The sequence below is a fragment of the Xenopus laevis genome, chromosome 2S, assembly GCF_017654675.1.
Source record: "Xenopus laevis strain J_2021 chromosome 2S, Xenopus_laevis_v10.1, whole genome shotgun sequence".
In the NCBI taxonomy this organism is placed as follows: domain Eukaryota; kingdom Metazoa; phylum Chordata; class Amphibia; order Anura; family Pipidae; genus Xenopus; species Xenopus laevis.
In genome coordinates this window covers 143943054-143956441 of record NC_054374.1, presented here as the reverse complement: position 1 = coordinate 143956441, position 13388 = coordinate 143943054, and the positions used below count along the sequence as shown (strand labels likewise).

The 13388-nt window shown below is 42.8% G+C and overlaps 1 protein-coding gene across 3 annotated transcripts in view; it reads right to left on the bottom strand.

Moving 5' to 3' along the window:
* LOC108709942 (serine/threonine-protein kinase DCLK1) overlaps window positions 1-3417 on the bottom strand; it is a 221752-nt gene extending 218335 nt beyond the window's left edge. For 2 of the 3 annotated variants that reach the window (XM_018250240.2, XM_041584499.1), the window contains exon 1: window positions 3104-3414. The gene's annotated coding sequence lies outside the window, so the exon portion shown is untranslated. Of the gene's footprint in view, window positions 1-3103 lie in introns of all 3 variants that reach the window. The other variant, XM_018250241.2, reaches the window with a different exon arrangement.
* Window positions 3418-13388: the final 9971 nt, after the last annotated feature.

Sequence of the window (13388 nt, the reverse complement as noted above, 5' to 3'; positions counted from 1 at the left end):
TACTTGATCCAAACTAAGATATCATTAATGCTTATTGGAAGCAAAACCCAGGTCCCGAGCATTCTGGATAACAGGTCCCATACCTGTACATTTAATCACAGCATGCAAAAATAAAAAAGGAAAATGAACTCCAGCAGGTCGCCTGCAAAACATTTATTCCATTTATTAAATTATTTATTAAATGTCCAGACTGTAAGTACCTGATTCCTGTATGATAATTGCAGCAGGTAAAAAGGTACCAAACTTATCTGCAGCACAAATCAGCGTCTGGAAGATCTGCAGTGAACTAAGTTCCTTTGAATTCGGCATGATCAACATCTGGGTTGTCCACCATGAGGCCCATGGGTCAGATCAGTCCAAGATCAGAACAGTCCAAGGTATTTTATGGCCCCCAACCTGCCCATACACTACACAGGTTAATTTGAATGACATTATAAAGATGTTCTATGAAACAGTCTATGGACAAGTAGCATATCAGAATATTTTTTCTAAAAAAACAGCGGATCTCAGATCCATTCCTCAAGGATCGGAAACTTTTTTTTCCCACAATCAAGATACTCTGCAAGCCAATACTAGCTGCATCGCTAATATGTGCAGTCCGCTGAAACTTGCACCATTGTTGGTCAACAGCCGCAAGAATTGGGATGACACACTTTAATATACTACAATAGAATGAGCTTAGATCCCCTACATTGGTCCTACTGTTGCCTTTAGGACTATTTTGCTAACAGAATACTTATTCATACATGGACAATCCAGTTCCACAGGAGAGATAGATCTGGGTCGGGCTTGAACATTATGGGGCCCTCCAGCTGGAGTTTGCAGACTGGATACATATTATTTATATTGATCCAAGAAACACAACCACACTGGCTGAAACCAACTTATATGTTGGGAGGATAATAGAGAATCAAAGTAGCAGATGACTCCTTTATTTTGGCAGCAAGTCATGGCAGAACACACCAGACATGAACTGAGAAGTGTGCGAAAAGTATGGTTTAAAATAAGAGACCTATAAACCTAGACCCTAAGTACCTAGAAAGCTATCGCCCTCCAGCGGTTGCTAGTCTGCAGATCCCAAAGCCCTTGTCCCAACCAACAGCTGACAAGGTGATACTAGAAGTTATAGTTGAGTTATACTGTATGTGCCTATAAATGAGGATTGTGGGCAAGGCTCTTTGGGCCAATGACTGCAGAAAATCAAAGTCCTTAAAATGAGCACACGCTTATTGCACTAAACAAGTCCCTTCTCCATATCCCATTGTCTGTGACAGAACAACTTACAGACCTGATGTCTAACCCAAGGACAGCATATTGGAACTGCAGCCCAGCACTGTAATTGATTTCCAATGGACAGCATGCATTAATTGGCAGCTTCACAGCCTTTATTACCTTTAACCTAGACCATGGATGCACAATCTTTGACACTCTGGTTGTTAAAAAAAACGACAGAATTCCCATGTCAGGTTGCAAGAGGCTTCTGGGAGTTGTAGATATAGAGATATTTTAGCAATATAGATTGATAAAATTAAGTAAATCAACTGGCAGTATAAATAGCCATATTATTGTTTATGCTCATCAAATACAAATCCTAGATATTTTAGCTCAATACTGCCTAATGGCACCCAAAAAATACGCACTAGGTTGACAGTCCTTTAAATAATAAGCAAGAAACAGGGGAAGCAGGGCAAATGAATACATTATTGGAGGCAGCAGCACCTGCTCTATACAGACTCATTTTCAATGGAATATGCTGAGCCTGCAGCAGCCAATATGTCAGAATGGAAATTCTGCAAAAACTTGAGCAGAATGAATAGGGCTCCCTTGTTCCAAGCTGGGTATCAGACACTGTTACTGAGGCAGTCTGGTCAATCCCTATGAGAGTCAATAACTGTCTCCCTCAGTTGGAATGAGCACAGAGCCAGTATACAGAGCATGGCACGGGTGCAGAGAAAATAGAGCAGCTTAACAGGACAACTCCCTTTTTTTCTTGCTCACTTTTCATCCCCAGGTAAATGCCACAGCAGACAAACGTTCAGCCCTGAAACTGCACGTATTCCCAGTATACCTATATACAGTCATAATCTACATTTAGAAAGTGTGCCAAAATATGGAACACAGTAATATAGCAGTGATCTCATTCTTCTACCTGCCCCCCCCCCTCGAGGTAACAGGACCTGTTATGAAGTCACATGAAGCCTATTTGGCCCAGGAAGGACTGCAACTGTACCGCTTCTGTTTAAATTGCACCCTATGCGGACACATTGCTCCAAGTAAATGACGCTCATTAAGGAGAATAAGGTGTCAGCATTTTGCACCCAGACGGTTGATTTCCTGCCATGTTGTAAAGAAGCCAGTAGGCTTGCTGATAACATGATGATCACCCCGGCATGCAAGGGTTAAAGTCTGCAGGAGCTACTGAGACACCCGGATGCACCTAATATTTAGCACAGACCTATACAGTATTTTTCTAACTATAGTTGTGCATTAGGGTGAAAATGAATTCTATGTCATTTTACTGCTCTGTACCATTATATGGACAGTCACCAACCCACCAGGAGCAATTACTTGCTCACGAGGATGGGGGGGAGGCTGGACATAATAAACCCACATCCTGGATACATTATCACTTTTGATGGGAGATGCTCTGAAGATAGATGGCCACCTCAAATGAAAGCTACATATGGCTGCGCTATAATATAATATAATAATAACACTCGTGCCTATGGAATGAGCAGACACACGAGGCACAATGCAAGATCCCCCCACTACCATAATGTTACACGGGCTAAACAGGCACAGTTCCCAATTGCATTTAAATCAGGCTGGCGGAATGAATGGATGGGTTAATCGGGGAGGAGAGCAGCCCTTAGAGACCCACATTAGATGCTGAGCTCCTGGCTGCTTTGGTGCAGTCACCAATGTGTAGAATGAGACAAGGAGGAAAGTATTCAACCCCATTCAGTTTATACAGTGACTTGCTGCTGCACCAATTAGGACAATCCCAATATAGTGCATTTTATATGCGCTGTATAGATATTTATATAGAGAGAGAGAGAGATGACTGGTAACACTCCCAACTGGTTACTAGAAATAGACTTACCAATTTGCCTTCCTAGGGATCCCTCAGTCAGCGTGTTCTTGATTGGATTTCTGAGTATATTAAAGGGCTCAGGCAGTAAATGTCTCCTGTGTGATTGTAGTTAATGGTATTGTGCTGGCAGACAGGCTGGAGGGTCTTTGTTGTGTATCTCCTGGCCCCCTGACTGGATGAGCTGCCGCTGATCTTGCTGAGTGGAGGCTGCAGCTGCTTTCCTTCTGCTGCTATTGCAGTGATTTGCATTAGCCCGGCCCTCATTGAAATGCTGCTGCTCTCCTCCTCACACCAGCACCATCCACCATGTCCTCTGTGAGCCACCCATCCCACCCCCTTACTATCTCCTGCATCACATATGTGCTCTGCCTTCAGCCCGGCCCATGGGGAATTACCTGGAGCCTTTGCAGACCTGCACAGCTCTCAGCTTTGTCCCAAGCACTCATCCAAACAGCCATTATTAGTATTATTATTATTAATATTGCATTTATAAAATGTATTAATATTCCGCAGCCCTGCACATAACTGACATACATACAAACCCATACAATACTAATGAGAGCATTGTACCCATGCATTTACTTCTCCCTTTAAAGGAAAGACAGGCTGCAGAAATGGGGATCTGCACTGGGCTCTATGTTAAACGGGGTCCCCAAAGATGCACACAGAGGGACAGTATATAAACTCATGCTGGGAATAAGCTGTAATTGTAGCATAATGAGTATAGGGAGGCTACACATGTACTGTACATCAGGGTTGTTTAACACACTATTGCCAGTCTTTGATAAAACTACAGCACCCGGAATCCTCTAAAGAGCTGCAGGTTGGATTATAAATAACTGGCGTATTTTGCCCCCAAGTCACAACACAACCAGGACACGTGCACTTGAAGGGGATTGATATAATAATCATGTAATTTGATTTGGGACTTGCCACTGTATATTGCAGGGGTAAAGCAAGTACAATTACATAATCCCAGCTCTGCTTTTATTATATAAATACCAGCAGAAAAAACACAGGCGTAATGCAGAGAAAATCCCAGATCACATGTGTGACCTGCCTCTCGACAATTTGGGGGCCTGAAAAATAATTTAAAGTGGGGCCTGGTAATATCTAGTTACGCCAATGCTGCTGCTCTTCAGTTGCTGTGAACTTCGTCGCCCAGAAGTCATCTATTGGCAGATGCATGTTCAGAGTTGCACTTCAGAAACATTAAAAATGTCTTTTTTTTTTGTCTGTGTACACCTGGGCAATCTGCTCTGGCTTCTTAAGGTGACTCACAGGCGTTAGTGACAGCTCGGTTTCCGACCCTAGATGATCGAGGCGTCACGCATGCGCGATCTAAATAGATAGGAATGTCGCTGTCGCTCGGACCAACGACGTTGGATAGCGCACATCATTTGCATCGACATCGCCCGTCGATCATGCAGCGACAACGTCTGACATTCTATACTTACTTAATCGGCGCATCTGACGTGACGCTGTGATCATCTCAGGTGTCGACGGAGCTATCATTTAATCCATGGAGCCAACGCTCCAGAAGTAACGAAACTCCCCCTTTCTGAAAATACTGTGACAGAAATTGAACCTAATTGTTGTCAGAACCCAATAGTGTCAATTTTGACCCATCAGACACAATTGGTAAAACATGGCAATTTGCATCCAAAATTGCACTTTGCACTTGTATTCATAAATAACCCCTAATGTGCATTTTCTTTAAGATGTTTTTATACCAGCAGGTACTTGCTCCATGCCACTCCAGTGGATTGCTGCTGCCTGTGTGCATTTTTGTATTGAAATCCACCCGTTTACACAGTGGCAGTCAGTCAGTTGGTACGTTCACCAGTGGGAAAATGTCCCCTGCCACTACACCCCCCTTCCAAGTAGATACCAACTGACTTTGAAAGTGCCTGTCACTTTACACACTGGGTGTTGTAGGCCCAAAATGTTACAGTGTGTGACAATGTCACGGTTGCTAACAAGTAGTATTAATATTAGACAAGAAGTATTAATAGTAGCTAAATAAAATGCAAAGAAAAGTGGGTTCAGAGGCTGCTGCAATCCTAAAAGCTATGTACAGAGACAAAGTTGTACTTACACGGGTCTGGTACACAAATCATGTTACTGTAGGGACCTTGAGTTTTAGGTGTAGCAACTCCGGCAGTCCCCTTTGTATTTGGACACCTAAGTGGTCCTTTAGTAACCCAGGCAGCTATGTCCCTTTTCCTGGGTCCATATTGTTTCATGGTTTGACCAATAGGTGGCAGAATTTAAAAGGGTATAGTCCCATGTGCTCAGGTTCTTTCCTGGGACCTCACTTCTCTGGGAGGTGTTACAGGCCCATGGCTGCAGTTTTGGTAAAAGTTAGATAGAGTTTTATAGTGCTAGTAAGTTTTGTCATAGTTGCGCTAGGAGCAAGAGGCAGGCTCAGGGAAGATACTGAGCAGCTTCCACTCCAACAAGGAGAAATAGTGGGGTTAGGACCCCGTGGTGAGACCACCACTAGTGCAGGGACTTCAGTGGGTGAGTTGAGGACTCAGGGTGCTAAAATACAAGACCCCAGGCTGAGGATAATTATACACAAAGCTTTAATCAATGGGAGGAATTGCCCCAGGAATGCGGTAACCTATATTTTGCTTATTTCACCACTGGTAGAGATTTTTCTATCATTACACTGAATTACCGTATATACTCGCGTATAAGCCGAGATTTTCAGCACCGAAAATGTGCTTGAAAATCCTACCTCGGCTTATACGCGGGTCAGCTGCTGATGAATCCCACATGAAGTAGCTGGAAGAGCAGCGAGGAGAGAACAGCGCTAGGAGGCGTCGCGGTCTGTGGGAGGTATAACAATAAGTGGGAGGGGAGGAGCAGGAAGTGAATACGCGCTAGGCTCAGGTAGCGGCTGCAGTGAGGAGGTGCCAGTCTTTCCCAGGCTGCAGTGCGCACCAGCGTTTGGCGCTTAGTGACTTTGCACCTAAGTTTCAACAAGGTGAAGCTGTGACGTGGGTTGTGGTATCAGACGTGTGTCAGTCAGTCAGTACAACAACGACACACGAGGAGTACAAGCCCTTTGCACACACTGCCAGCGGGACCTCACCACATCCCCTCACAACAGGCAAATACCCAGCAGCTGCTTCGCGCCGGCTTAGTCTGGCTGGGGGAGCCTTGCGATTGGTTGGCAATGACGTCAGCCGCTCGCTTCTCACATCCACAGCTCCTGCCTCTACCGTTCCACTGTGTCCACCCACCGCCGAACCCGACCTATTAGGAGGAAACGAGGAACCCAACTCGACCACGCCCACCCGTGCTTGAGGTGCGCCGTCAGTCATCGCTTCCCAGCCCCGCCCCTTCAAATCAGTCCCCATACACTGTGCGAAATAGAAAGTAATATTGTTGCAGCTGGAGATGAATGAAGCCAAGTGAATGGGACATTCCATTTGGAATCAATAGCTGCAGGGAGAGCGCTAAATGCTGGAGGTGGAATTCATCTCAGCAAAGTAAGTGGGGATGCCTGGGGGGGATTGTAAAAGAAAGGGCCAGCACTTGAGCATTACAGTTTACTAAACATCCCCCCAAAGAGTCATGGTATGTCCCTGAGACTTTATTACTACTGTGTAGTAGTGGGTCTGTGCTCTTGGTTTATTGTGGATCTCGGCAAAGTCGGGGGGGGGTGCCAAGGGGATACTGGGATGTGAGGGGGTAGCAAGCACCTGATGATTTCCTACCACCCCTCCTCAGAAGTCATGGTATTACCCTGTTACTTTATTGCTTAGGTGCAGAGGGTTTATTATGGCGCTAGGCTCAGGTAGCGGCTGCAGTGAGGAGGTGCCAGTCTTTCCCAGGCTGCAGTGCGCACCAGCGGGAGGAGGGAGAATAGAACACTCGGGTCGCCGTCGTTTCCCTCGCCATGTTGCAGTGAGTGCGGGTTCCCCAGTGTCCGTGCTCGCAGCTTGGCTCTGGAGCTGTGAGTACGGTATGTCCCGGTGTTCGTACTGTTAATCCCCAGGGCCCGAGGTGGAAGTAAGAGAGGGGGAAGGTGCCTGGGTGTAGGAACAATGTATTTGTATGGGGAGGCCATGCCTCATGTCTGCAACCTGTGGCTCCTCCTCAACTACAACTCTCGCTCTTCCCCACATCATGGCTTGATTTTTAACATTAAACCGACTGTTTGATATTTCTGAGACTTTTCTGAGTTGTGTCTAGGCTTATACGCGAGTCAATAAGTTTTTCTGGTTTTCATAGGTAAAATTAGGTACCTCGGCTTATACGCGGGTCGGCTTATACACGAGTATATACGGTATATATATATACGGTATATCAAAGTTCCTGTAAATTCCTTCATTTCAACTGTTTACTGTTAATGGACCAGTTATTTTGCTGCAAGAAAACATATTGTATCTGTGACTGTATCCTTTGCTACATGGAACTACAAAAGTTACCAGGAGTTACAGGGAGTTGCTCAGGTTTTGTTGTATGCAAAAGCTCACTTAGACAAACCACAGTCATTTTGGAACAAAGTGCTTTGGACTGATGAGACAAAAATTTAGTTATTTGGTCATAACAAAAAGCGATTTGCATGGTGGAAGAAGAACACCGCATTCCAAGAAAAACACCTGCTACCTACTGTAAAATTCGGTGGAGGTCCCATCATGCTGTGGGGCTGTGGAGCTAGTTCAGGGACTTTCAGCAAACAAAGGTATGGATGGAGCACATAAGACGCAGTCTCTGCCGCAAATAATTATTTATTGAATCACTACATGTTTCGGATCACAAGGATCCTTTACAAGTGTAGTTGAGGGTTGGGTGAATTCAACCCAATATCAACAAATTCTTCAGGATAATGTTCAAGCATCAGTCACAAAGTTGAAGTTATGCAGGGGTTGGATATTCCAACAAGACAATAACTCTAAATACATTTGGAAATCTACAAAGGCAGAGGGAGAAGTACAATATTCTGGATTCGCCATCACAATCCCCCGACTTGAATATCATGGAAAATCTATGGGATGATTTGAAGCAGACTGTCCATGCTCGGCAGCCATCAAATTTAACTGAACTGGAGAGATTTTGTATGGATGAATGGTCAAAAATACCGCCATCCAGAATCCAGGCACTAATCAAAGGCTATAGGAGTCGTCTAGCGGCTGTTACATTTGCAAAAGGAGCTCAGCTAAGTATTGATGTAATATCTCTGTTGGGGTGCCCAAATTTATGCACCTGTCTAATTTTGTTATGTTGCATATTGCATATTTTCCGGTTATCCAATAAACTTTATGTCACTGCTGAAATACTACTGTTTCCATAAGGCATGTTATATATTAAAAGGAAGTTGCTACTTATAAAGCTCAGCCAATGATAAACAAAACTCCAAAGAATTAAGAGGGGTTCCCAAACTTTTTCATATGACTGTATATATTATATATATAATATATATATATATATATATATATACATACATATACATATATATATCTCTACAACGATGCCCTTTCAACAGCACTTGACTCCCTTGCACCTTCTACCACCCGTCACAGCCGGCCCGCTAAACCCCAACCCTGGCACACTGGTGTAACACGGCACGGTAGATCAGCTGAGGTGGAGAAAGTCACGAACTGATCCTGACTTCATCCACTTCAAATTCATGCTCTCCTGCTATAACCGAGCTCTATCATTAGCCAAAGAACAATACTTCTCTTATCTAATATCTACTATGTCCTCCAAACCACAGCAGCTGTTTGCCACATTTAACTCACTCCTATGCCCCCCTCCACCTCCTCCACCTATTAATGTTACCGCCCAAGACCTTGCTCATTTCTTTAATGAAAAAATCGATCTCATTAGGCTGAGCATACCATCCGACAACAATCTCAGACCAACGTGCAGTCCACTCACATCTACTTTGCACTCCTTCACCCCTGCAACTCTAGATGAAGTTAGCAAACTTCTAGCCAGCTCAAAACCCACCACCTGCTCCCTTGACCCCATACCCTCTCTCCCTTCTCGTATCTCTGATACACTCTCTCCTGCACTTACCCACCTATTCAATCTTTCACTCTCTACTGGTACCTTTCCATCATTATACAAACAAGCACTAATCACTCCTATCCTCAAAAAACCTTCCCTTGATCCCAGTTTTCCACTAACTATCGACCGGTCTCCCTTCTTCCATTCGCATCCAAATTACTAGAAAGGCTTGTTTACAAACGCCTGATCCAGCATCTCACTCACAACTCCCTTCTCGACCCATTGCAATCTGGCTTCCGCCCATCACACTCGACTGAAACTGCACTCACCAAAGTAACCAATGATCTTCTATTGGCAAAGTCTAAAGGTCATTATTCCACTCTAATCCTTCTAGATCTCTCTGCAGCCTTTGACACAGTTGACCACACACTCCTCCTTGACATTCTACACTCTGGCATTCGGGACACTGCTCTTTCATGGTTTACATCTTATCTGTCTGACCGTTCCTTTAAAGTTTCCTTCTCTAACTCTACTTCTACTACTTTCCCACTCTCTGTTGGAGTTCCTCAAGGCTCTGTTCTTGGCCCCCTGCTGTTCTCGCTCTATACAACTTCACTAGGAAAACTCATTCAGTCATTTGGACTTCAGTATCACCTTTATGCTGATGACACCCAACTCTACTTGTCTACTCCTGATCTTTCTAATTCTGTCCTTTCCCAAGTCACAGACTGTCTCTCTGCTGTCTCCTCCTGGATGTCACAGCGCCACTTGAAACTGAACCTTTCTAAAACAGAACTCATCATATTTCCTCCAAGATCTTCCCCTGTCCCTCAGATATCACTCACCGTAAACAACACCACCTTTCATTCCACCACACAGGCACGCTGCCTAGGAGTCATCTTAGACTCTCATCTGTCTTTTTCACCACACATTCAAACACTTGCAAAATCTTGCCGTATTCAACTGCGCAACATTGCTCGAATACGACCCTATCTCAGTTCAGAATCAACTAAAACACTGATTCAGTCTCTCATCATCTCCCGCCTTGATTACTGCAACTTACTCCTCACAGGTATTCCAACAAGTCACCTTTCACAACTCCAATCTATTCTAAACGCGGCCGCTAGACTCATTCATCTAGCTCGCCGCTCAACATCAGCTGCTCCCATATGTATGTCCCTTCACTGGCTCCCAATCTCTTCTAGAATCAAATTCTAATTACTTACACTCACATTCAAGGCCCTTAATAATGAAACCCCTCCCTATATTTCATCTCTAATCTCCAAATACAATCCTTCACGAAACCTACGCTCTGCTTCTGATCTTCGCCTCACTTTACCTCTGGTCACTTCTGCCCATTCTCGTCTACAAGACTTCTCTCGGGCTTCTGCTTTTCTCTGGAACTCTCTGCCACAAGCTGTCAGACTTTCTCCTTCCTTCCAAACTTTCAAGCGCTCCTTAAAGACCGATCTGTTTAAAGAGGCCTATTCGATGTACCTTAATTAATCATTGCTGTATCAAAAATGACAAAGTGTTTATATAATCCTAATGTCTCAATTGTACCCTAACCTTTTAGTTTGTAAACCCTATTGTACTCTGTAATCCTTGTCTGTTATCCACCATTTATTCCCTGTTTGCTATAACTGCAGTAAAGCACTGCGTATCTTGACAGCGCTATATAAATAAATGATGATGATATATATATATATATATATATATATATATATATATATATATATATATATATATATATAAATTAGTCCAATATATCCCCTTTAAACATGTAGATGTAGTAAGGTGAGACTGAGAAGTAGAAAATCACCGGCACAACAGGATATTTCTAGCAGGAAAACCCTTGCTCGTTATTTACGGATGTAATGTTTCGGGGCGTACCCCTTTGTCAAGCATCGAGCACCAGGTTTCACAAAATACGGACGGCCAGGGTGTGCGAGGTGACTCTTCTTGTCTTCCTAGTAAGGTGAGACTAAGCATATGATATATTCAAACACCCATTTGCCTTTGGGTTGCCTTAGGGACTCAATTTGCTTTTATCATATGGCCTGATCAAGACTACTTACTGATTGGTTGCTATGAGTTTCAACTTATTGCATTCTGTTGTTTATTATCTGGCTGCAGGTTTATTTTGTTATATTGTATATTTATGATTTAATTGAGGAGCTTCCAAAGGGAGATTAAACTCACCCGTTCTCATAAGAAAGTCTATTGTTAAACATGCATTCAACAGGACAAATAAAGTTTGTCGATATGTATCCACAGCCAACATCCTTTGAGACGTTGTGTGTAGGCCAGCCAGGACTGTAAATATATTAAAGTGGCAATCTTATCCGTGCAGCAGGTGGATGAATATCTATTAACTCTCATCCTCATTATATGAACCAAGGTGGTTTGGCCTGAAGCTGTAGATTTAATGAAAAGCTGCTCTTCACGTCTTCAAATGCCACTGCACAGGGATCAATAATAATAATTCACATTAAACTGTAATCAAAAATGTATGACACAAGTTCCTAAGCTCACGGCAATGTCATCCAGTCTGTCAGACCCATAGCCAATATTATCTGCATCGGTTTCCTATTGCCTGTTTAGACTTCTAGCCAATATAGTTCACAGAAAGCAACAAGATGAGATTAATTCAAGCACAACTGACCAGATTGGATTTAGATCTGGCTGAAAATTCATGGATGAAAATGTGCTTGCTAGCACTGTATGGCTGCTAATCACTTCCACCCAGATGTCTTATTATATAAGAGCTAATTACACTTTCTCTTTGGAAGTTCAACACAATGATGTAAGAATGCAGGGGATTATTGTAGGCCCGGGTATATAGTATTTACAATTACAACAGAGCCATTGATTCTCCAGTTAGATTTGGAGTTGTATTTGGAAGTAGTTTCAGGCAAAAAATTCTCTCTTCATTCTGTACCTGTATTCAGTGTTCCCTTTAATTATCTTGGAGGCTTCGGGGGCATTGTGAGCGGTAGAATGTATTTTGGGGGGTGGGAACTAGGAATAGGATGCTGTGTGTTTAAGGGGGTTATTTACTAAACTCCGGTCTGGCTTCTTCGGCCAAAACTCTAAATTTTCGTATTTTTTGAGATTTATTAAAGTGCAATGCAGCAAAAAAAACGGAATGCGACAATCCGGCATCTCAGACCTGCCGAGGTTGTGTATAAGTTAATGTCAGAGGTCCCTATACTATTTTGACTTTTCTGCGGTCTGCGCTGGAATCAGCCTGAAAATCTGACTTTTTCTGGCTTTTCGGCAAAAATCCTAGCAATTTGGGAAAAAACTTTTCGCTATCGCGTTTTTACCCAAACCAATTAAATCAAGATTTTTTAATAATAAATAAGGTCAAATCATGGATTCTAGTTTCGTTTGACTTTTTTTTTCTTTTAGGCGATTTGCCTTTGAAAACTGCCAGAGAAGTAGCGATCAGTGTCTAGTCACTCATACATACTCATATGTCTTTTCCTAGTAATCTTTATTCTCTCCTCCTTTCCACCCACTCTAATTAACCCTAAGAAGCTGAAGACTTAACATTTTTCATTAGTGTTTTCCTTTTATTGCATTCAGCCTTTTGAATCTTCAAACTTCTGCCAGATGGCATCTACTTTATTGAAATCGGTGGCAAGTGAGTAATTGGACTGGAAAGGCAATCCATGGTTTTCTCCTGTGTATGATATAAATTATACTGTGTATTTCTCTACAGTAATAATAAATGTACATGAGCAGGAGAAACTGTGAAGTATTGCATAACAGCACCCATCAAACTGCCATCTGCTGATAGACGGGGAGTGATTTTTTTGGTTTTGGGCGGCTAAAGGTTGCACACGTGGGATTACTAACTGAATGCTTAAATTTGGCTTTTTCTGTACAAAATATTGCATTTTCCAGGGAGAAGAGGACTTCTCCCTTCTTTTTGCAGCTAGGGTTGCTTGCCACCTTTTCTGCCCTATTAATAAAATTGAAAACAAGCAGGCCCAGATTTGATAGTTTTTTTAAATTTTCTGTGAGCCAATCACCAGTGCTTTGGACCCCATGAAGGAAATTTGCAGGCTTATGGGGACCTTCTATATAAATTATGCTCTGACAACAAGCAGAATTTTTGTCAGTTTTTATGTAGCATATTTATACATATAATATATATATATATATATATATATATATATATATATATATATATATATATATATTTCAGTAAATGGACCCGCACTCCTTCATTTTGGTAAAATAAATCAATGTGCTTTATTCACAAATTCATCTCCAACGTTTCGGCCCTCTCTTATACCCTTAATGGGACTGCACTAGG